The sequence below is a fragment of the Vombatus ursinus genome, unplaced genomic scaffold, assembly GCF_900497805.2.
Source record: "Vombatus ursinus unplaced genomic scaffold, bare-nosed wombat genome assembly UNPS02010980.1, whole genome shotgun sequence".
Taxonomy (NCBI): Eukaryota; Metazoa; Chordata; class Mammalia; order Diprotodontia; family Vombatidae; genus Vombatus; species Vombatus ursinus.
Window position 1 is genome coordinate 2,875,118 of NW_020950758.1, and position 9,093 is coordinate 2,884,210.

Consider the following 9,093-nt stretch of genomic DNA (forward strand, 5'->3'; position numbering starts at 1 on the left):
TCTATCTATCTATCTATCTATCTATCTATCTATCTATCTATCTATCTGTCTATCTATGTGTCTGTCTGTCTGTCTGTCTATCTATCTATACATACATATAATTTTTACCCTCCAACTACCCTAACACTGACAAAGGTCTCATGAGTTACAAATATCATCTTTCCATGCAGAAATGTAAACAGTTCAACCTTAATAAATCCCTTATGATTTCTCTTTCTTGTTTACCTCTTCATGATTCTCTTGAGTCTTGTATTTGAAAACCAAATTTTCTATTCAGCTTTGGTCTTTTCATCAAGAATACATGAAAATCCTCTATTTCACTGAATGTCCATTTTCCTCTGAAGGATTACATTCAGTTTTGCTGGGTAGGTGGTGATTTTTCACTGTAATCCTATCTCCTTTGACCTCCAGAATATTATATTCCAAGCTCTCTGGTCCCTTAATGTAGAAGCTGCTAAATTTTGTGTTATCCTGATTGTTTCCACAGTACGAATTGTTTCTCCTTGTCCTGGGAACTCAAGAATTTGGCTACAATATTCCTAGGAATTTTCCTTTGGGGACCTCTTTCAAGAGGTGATCGGTAGATTCTTTCAATTTCTATTTTACCCTCTGGTTCTAGAATATCAGGGCAGTTTTCCTTGATAAATTCTTATAAGATGATGTCTAGGCTTTATTTTTTTAATCATGGCTTTCAGATAGTCCAATAATTTTTAAATTATCTCTCCTGGATTTATTTTCAGGTCAGTTGTTTTTTCCAATGAAATATTTCACATTGTCCTCTATTGTTTCATTCTTTTGATTTTGTTTTACAATGCCTTGATTTCTCATAAAATCACTGACTTCCAATGGCTCCATTCTAATTTTTAAGGAAGTATTTTCTTCAGTGAGTTTTTGGACTTCGTTTTCCATCTGGCAAATTCTGCTTTGTAAGGCATTCTTCTCCTCATTGGCTTTTTGGACTTCTTTTGTCATTTGTGTTAGGCTATTTTTAAGGTATTATTTTCTTCAGTATTTTTTGGGTCTCCTTTAGCAAGTTGTTGACTTGTTTTTCATGATTTTCTTGCATCACTCTCATTTTCCTTCCCAGTTTTTCCTCTACTTCCCTTACTTGCTTCTCAAAATCCTTTTTGAGCTCTTCCAAGACCTGGGACCGATTCATAGTTTTCCTGGAGGCTTTGGACGTAGGATCTTTGACTTTGTTGTCCTCTTCAGGTCGTATGTTTTGATCTTCTTTGTCACCAAAGATTCTATGATCTGACCTTTTTTGCACAGTTTGCTCATGTTCCCAATCAATTACTTAAGTTTTAAACTCTTTGTTAAAGTAGGGGTCTGCTTCCATTGTGGAGAATGCACCGTCCCAAACTTCGGGGGCTTTGTGCACCTGTTTTCAGAGATGCTTCTAGGGACCTGTAAATTTTCATTTCTTCTAAGGAAGTACAATAAAAGGCAAGGTGTTTACTCCTTTCCTGGCCTGTGCTCTGGTCTATGAGTGACCACAAACACTCTTTTCTGCCTTGGAACTGTGAGGAGGATTCCCTCTCCACTGCCACCACAAGCTTTGCCACACCAGTTCTCCTCCTTGCCCCAGGACCATCACCCAGGACTGCAAACCAGATCCAAGCACAGGAAAAGCAAGGAATTCCTGCCTCAGCATCAGCAAAGAGATCCTTGTAATACCCCTCTGATCAGCCACTTTTTCCCCCTCAGTCTGTGGGCTGAGAGCTCTGGAGGCAGCTGCTGCCCTGGGGCTGTGCTGGGACTGGGGCTGGGACCAAGCTTCTCTCTCACCACAGTAACAGACCTTTCCCACTGACCTTCTAAGATGTCTTTGGCATTTGTGGGTTGAGAAGTCTGGAAACTGGCACAGTTGCCCATGATTCAGTCCTCTGAGGCCTGTTCCATGTTTGCTGAGGCCTGGTCTTTGCCTGCATGCCCAAACTGAACTTGCATTCCTCTCCCAGTCTGGCACAATAGACCTTTCTAATCAACCATCCAGGTTGTCTTGGGCTGGAAATTTGTTTTGTTCTGTCTTTTTGTGGGTTCAGCTGCTCTAGAATTTGTTTAGAGACACTTTTATAGGTATTTGGAGGGGTTTGGGGAAGAGTTCAAGCAAGTCACTGCTTTCACTATGCCATCTTGGCTCTGCCCCTGGACCTTCTTGACAATTAGGAAATACAGTGGCTAGAGGGCTGAACCTGGATTGAGGATGGCGAGTTCAAATAGTGCTTTAAATGCGAACTATCTATAAGACCCTGGGTAAGTCATTTTACCACCATAGATTTGTTTTCCCATTTGTAAAATGGGTATACAAATAACAACTACTTCCCAGGGTTCTCGTGAAGATAGAATGATCACAGCTCCCACAGACAGCACCTCTTAATGTTAGTGCCTTCCCTCTCTTATTTCCTGTTGATTAGTTCACAGGTAAATAGCTTCCTAGATATTTATTTACATTTTGTCTCCCCCATTAGATTGTAAGCTCCATGAAGGCAAAGACTATCTTTTTGTCTCTTTTTGTATCCCCAGCTCTTAGCTCAGTGCCTGGAACATTGTAGGCACTTTATAAATGTTTATTGACTTGAATTGAATTAAAATGAGAAAATTTACATAGAGTCCTTTGAAAACATTGAACCTCTATAGCAAGGCTAGCTATTATTGTTCCCAGACCATGGACATAATAGGCCCTTAAGAAACATTTATGGCATTATTGAATAGAGTTCTTATAGGGAGAGAGCAACACATTCATCTGCCCTTTCAAACAGCAACTCTAAAGAAGGTAATTCAGAAGACAGAACATTTGGTTAGGCCTAGGAATGGTCTTATTCCCCTCAAAGGCTTTTGTTTTCATATGGCTCAGTAGAAAAATTTTTTGTCTTTGTATTCTGGGTTCCTAACACAGTACCTGGTATATACTAGGTGCTTAATAAATACTTCTGGGGCAGCTCGGTGGCGCAGTGGATAGAGCAGCGGCCCTGGATTCAGGAGGACCTGAGTTCAAATCTGGGCTCAGACATATAACACTAGCTGTGTGAGTCACTTAACCCCATTGCCTAGCCAAAAATAGATAAATATTTCTTAATTATTTGATTGATTGATTAATATTACTTGCCTATGAAAACTTCCCTGCCCCTCATAGTTGCCAGTGTTCTCCCTCAAAAAATTATATGCCTATGATTATATACATAATTATAATATAGGTATATATAAATACAAACATATGCCAATTAATAGACATTTATTAAGCACCTACTATGTTCCAGGTACTATGCTAAGCACTGGGAATACAAAAAGAGGCAATATATATATGTATATGTGTGTGTTTGTATGTCTATGTTTATATATATGTGTATATATGTATGTATATATGTTATATATGTGTATATACATATACACACAAATATATCCAAAGAAGCTACATGCAGGATGAATAGGAAATAATTAATAGAGGGAAGATATTAAAATTAAGAGAGGTAGGGGGGAAGACAGGATTTTAGTTAGAACTTAAAGAAAATAAGGAAAGCCAGTAGTTGGGGTGCAGGAGGGAAAGCATTTCAGATATGAGGGATAAGCCATAGAGAATGCCAGAGATAAGAGATGGAGTGTATTATTTGTGGAACAGTCAAGAGGCCACTTTCCCTAGATGTAAGGGTATGTGGCAGAGAGTAAGGTACAAGAACACTGGAAAGTTAAGAGAAGACTAGTTTATGAAGGACTTTGAATGCCAAGAAGAACATGTAGAATTTGATCCTGGAGGAGATAGAGAGCCACTGGAGTTAATTGAGTTGGGGGGAGAGAGTGACATGTTCATAACTGCGCTTTAGGAAAATCACTTTAGTGGCTGATTGGAGCATGGATTGGAGGTGGGGAGACCTGAGGTAGGAAGACCCACCATCAGGCTATTGTAATAGTCTAAGCATGAGGTGATGAGGGCTTGAACCAAAGGGGTATGTGTGGCAGAGAAGAGAGGGAGAAATACTCAAGAAGTGGTGTAAAGGTGAAATTGAAATGCCTTGACAACAGCTTGGACATAGAAGGTATAAGATGAGTCCTGGACGACTCCCAGGCTGAGAGCCCAGGGGCCCAGGAGGATAGGGGTAGCCTTGACAGTAATAGGGAATATGAGGGTGGCAAGATTTAGGGGAAAAGAAAATGAGTTGTGTTTTGACTTGCAAAGTTTAAGATGTCTGCTGGATCTTCTATTTTGGATACCTGAAAGACAGTTGGAGATGTGAGATCGGAGGTCAGCAGAGAGACTGGGGCAGAAGACGTAGACTTGAGAATCATCAGCATAGAGATGGTAATTAAATCCATGAGAGCTGATGAAGTCACCAAGTGAAGTAGTGTAGAGGGAGGAGAGAAGACTCAGGATAGAGCTGCTGAGGGACATCTATGGTTAGAGATTATGATCTGGATGAGGCTCCATCTAGAATGCTTTCCCTCCTGAACCCCAACTACTGGCTTTCCTTATTTTCTTTAAGTTCTACCTAAAATCCTATCTTTTCCCTGACCTCTCTTAATTTCAATATCTTCCCTCTATTAATTATTTCCCATTCATCCTGTATGTAGCTTCTTTGTATATATTTATGTGTATATATACACACATATAACATATATACACATATATAACATATACACATATATACATACACAAATATACATATAGACACACAAACACACACACATATACATATATATTGCCTTTTTTGTATTCCCAGTGCTTAGCATAGTACCTGGAACATAGTAGGCACTTAAGAAATGTTGATTAATTGGCATATGTTTGTATTCGTATATACCTATATTATAATTAGGTATATAATCATAGAGAGCCGAGAGATAGTAGTGTCCTGAAAACCTAGAGAGGAAAGAGTATCCAGAAGGAAAGAGTGATCAAGAGTGTCAAAGGCTTCTGAGAGATCAAGAAGAAAGACACTGAGAAAAAAGCATTGGATTTACAACTAAGAAATCATTGGTAACTTTGCAGAGAGTAGTTTTGGTGGAATGGTGAGATTGGAAGCCAAATTGTAAGAGGTTAAGAAGAGAGGGCGACGAGAGGAATTTGATGCACAAATTGTAAATGACCTTTTTGAGGACATTAGCTACAAAGGAAAAAGGAAGTCACCAACTATAGTTAGTGTGAATGGAAGGAGCGAGTAAGGATTTTTTTTCTCAGGAGGAGAGAGATACAGGTATGTTTGTAGGCAGTCGGGAATGAGCAGATGGAGAGACTGAAAGTAAGTGATACTGTAGGAATGACAGAGAGGGCAATTGTTGGAGAAGACTGGATAGAATGAGTGGAATGGGATCACTTCAGCAAATAGAATGCTTTACTAAGGAGGCATGAAGGAGGAGATAGTGGCAGACGGCATCTGAATGATAGAAGATGAGAGAGAGGGGAAAAGAGGGAATTCATAGCAAATGGACTCAATTTTTTCTTTAAAAAAATGAGGCAATGTTCTTAGATGAAAGGGTGGGAGCAGGGGCAGCCAGGAGAGGTTGGAGGATAGATGAAAGGGTTTGGAAAAGACAACGTGGAGAGTGAGATAGTGAGTTGATGAAGCGGGTATAGGCATATGCACACATACACATATACACAGTTAGCTAGGTGGCAGAGTGGATAGAGCATGGAGCTTGGAGTCAGGAAGACCTGAGTTCAAATTTGGCCTCAGACATTTACTAGCTGTGTGTCCCTGGCTTAATCATTTAACTCTGTTTATCTCAGTTTCTTCACTGACAAAAGTGAGTTAGAGAAGGAAATAGCAAACCATTCTAGTATCTTTGCCAAGAAAATCTCAAAAGGGTTCATGAAGAGTTGAACACAAGTGAAAATGACGGAACAGAAATAAATACACATATGCATTACACGTATATATGTACACACATGCATATATAGAAGGTGTATAAAGATATATGTGTGTATTTTTATGTATACATATGTACGTATCTGTCAGGTATAGATGGATACTTATGAATATAGGTATAAATCAATTCATTTATTTGTTGGTGCTTGTTAAATACATATTTGATTAGATTGGATAGGATTGTATTGAATTGAATTGGAGAATGGCAGACAGTAAATGTGATATGATTTCCCAGGGACCAAAGTCTAATCTTGAATGAAGGCTGCCTTAGTAGAGAAAGAGGATCATCTTGGAGTCTAGAGACCTGGGTCCAAGTTTTTGGGTTTTTTTGGACACCTTAGTTGCAAAAGAAAGCATTGTATGAGTGTAATGCTAGAGATGGAAGGGAACTCAGAGGCCAGCACTATGAAATGATTCCTCTGAACAATCACTTTTGTAGGTACAGGACAGGTAAGCTTGTTTAAATAAAATCTCTGAGGTCCTCAAAGGACTGCAAGCTATGAGAAAGCAACTAAGAAATACATGCTAGCCAAGAAAGCTGATGCAAACATGGACTGTACTCAAAGATATATAGTGCCCACCACCAAGAACATGGCAATTCTACTGTACTCTGCCCTGATTAAGAATCATGTCCAGTTCTGGGGGCTCCATTTGAAATTCAGTATCGGTAAGTTAGAGAATATCAAGAAGGGACAACCAGGATGTTGGGGCAGGACCCTTGAACCAACACCAGCTGAGGGGCCACTGTGAGAACTGGGATGATTCACCTAGACGGTAGAAGGATCGGGAGAAAGGCGACATTGGCCAGTGGATTTAAAGGGCTATCATATGGAAAAGGGGGGGAAAGTTCCAGTTAGGCAAATTTAGGCTAAATATAAGTCAACATTTATGTTTTACTTAAAGTTGTATAAGGCATTTAATACATTGCACTGAATCATCAAAGAACCCCATGAGATAGCTATCCCACATAGAGGGGAGGCAACTGAGGTGAGATTCAGAAAGGCTCTGACTCACTTCCATCTCTTGTTAAGTGTTAACTAGCAAGTGACAGGAGACCATTAACTCACATCTCTCCTATTTCAAGTTTTTATTTAGTATTTTATTTTTCCCCAGTTACATGTAAAAATAATTTTAAAATTCGTTTTTAAAACTTTGAGCTCCAAATTCCCTCCCTTCATCCCTCCCCACCCCCCTCATTGAGAAGACAAACAATTCAATATAGGTTATACATGTGTAGTCATGCAAAACATATTCATAATCATCACCACATCTCTCCTTACTCCACATCTAGGTTTCTTTCTATAGTACCAGGATGTGAGGAAGAAACTACTTCTTTGCAGTGAGAGCTGTCCATCACTGTAATGGCTTTGATAGATAATGAGCTGCTCTTGTGTTTTTTAACTGTTAAAGAAGTAAATGCATTTATCACTTAAAAATTTCAATGTCCATAGGATTCATTTCAGGTACCGTTTTAACTAGATCTCCCTGAGTTTCTTCTAAGTCCTATTTAAAAATCCCAGGATCTGGAAGATTGTTGTTGTTGCTATTAAATATGGAACATTTAACAAATTTGCATGTCATTCTTGAGCAGGGGTCATGCTAATTTTCTTTGTGTTATTCCCATTTTTGTGTGTGTGTGCTGTGGAAAAGAGCACAAGTCAACAATTTGTTAAATGTTTATTACCAACAACTTAAAGCAAAGGACCAATGTTAGCTCTAGCAATATAAACTCAAGGAAAAAAACAATCTCTATTCTTGAAGAACTTACATTCTAATGTGGGAAAACAACACATAGCAATGAGTCAACAAACTTTTATTGAGTATTTAGTATGTGCCTGGCACTGTGCTGGTGACAATGAGCATTTGCCGGTACTGATTCCTTAAAACTGAAGAGGGCAAAACCGTGGTCACTAGCTCCTCTGGCAACCACATTGAAAATGTATCGGCATCTTTAAAATGCTCTATAAATAGCAGTAGTTGTTCCAACTGTTATATCAACATGGTAGACTCTTAAAGAAAGCTGGCTTCTGGCAACCAAATAATTCTATTAGTTGGCATTTCTTCATGTTTGCATTGTAATACAAATATGATCTGCATGTCTATAGCATTCTAAAACTGTCAAAATATTTATTTCACAATAACTCTGCCATATATAGGTACTAAGAATATAATTATCTCCATTTTAAAGAAGCCAAAACTGAATTTGAGTGAGTCAATGTGACTTGTCCAGGGTCATAAACATTGTAAGCCTTGGAAACTGTGCTTCATCCCAGGTCTTCTCATTCTCTGCCCGACCGGATCTCTTCCCCCCGTACTGCTTCTACTAGTACTTGTGATGCAGAGGCAGGCACACAAGACACTGCTCTGTCTTCTGACTGAAGATCCAAGGATCTGATCGTATAGGGGCAATCTACCCCAGCCTGATTTGGAGATTAAGGGATGATCAATATCACTTTAGTGTTTAGTGGATTTTTATCAGTCATGTTAGAATTGGGAGCTGGAACAGAATTTATAAGTTATCTAGTCCAGTAGTATCAAATTCAAATAGAAATAGGGCTACAAAATTGCCCATAGGGATCCCTGCTCTGCATATTAACATGGAAAACCACACATTAACATTATCTATGTTCTGTTGTATTTTTGTTTATTTTATTAAACATTACTCAATTATAGTTTAATCTGGTTTCTAGCACTCTGGAGTATTTACGACAATGAAGCCAAACAACTTCATCACTGATTTCTAATCTCCACATTTTATAAATGAAGAGAGTGTGATTTGCCCAAGATCACACAGACAATGATTAACCAAGGTAGGATTCACACCCAGATCTAGTGCTTGGCAATTTCAAGTATACCACACATTTCCTATCCTTTAAATGTTAGCAATTTGCATGTACAGATTATCCAAATAGATATTATCTCAGAATAATTTTGAGAATTCTGTTGTGATGTCTTATAATTTGGTGCATTTTTATTGTTGTGGGGGGAAAATATACAACAAAGAAACAGGAAATATTGATTCTAGTTCCTGGCTTTGTCATCATATGGCTATGGGATATCAATTGGGTCATATCACCACTCGACTTGAATTTTGTTACTTGAAAATAGGATTGTTAAGTCAATCAACAAACATCTATTAATTGGTTATTATATATCAGGTCTTATGCTATGCACTGGTTACTTTTTAGAAGAAAGAAAGAAAGAAAGAAAGAAAGAAAGAAAGAAAGAAAGAAAG

General features: G+C 38.5%; 1 non-coding gene across 1 annotated transcript; it reads right to left on the reverse strand.

Moving 5' to 3' along the window:
- Positions 1 to 7,404: 7,404 nt before the first annotated feature.
- Positions 7,405 to 7,513, reverse strand: LOC114038375. Its single transcript, XR_003568563.1, has one exon. It is a non-coding gene; the product is annotated as a U6 spliceosomal RNA (small nuclear RNA).
- Positions 7,514 to 9,093: the final 1,580 nt, after the last annotated feature.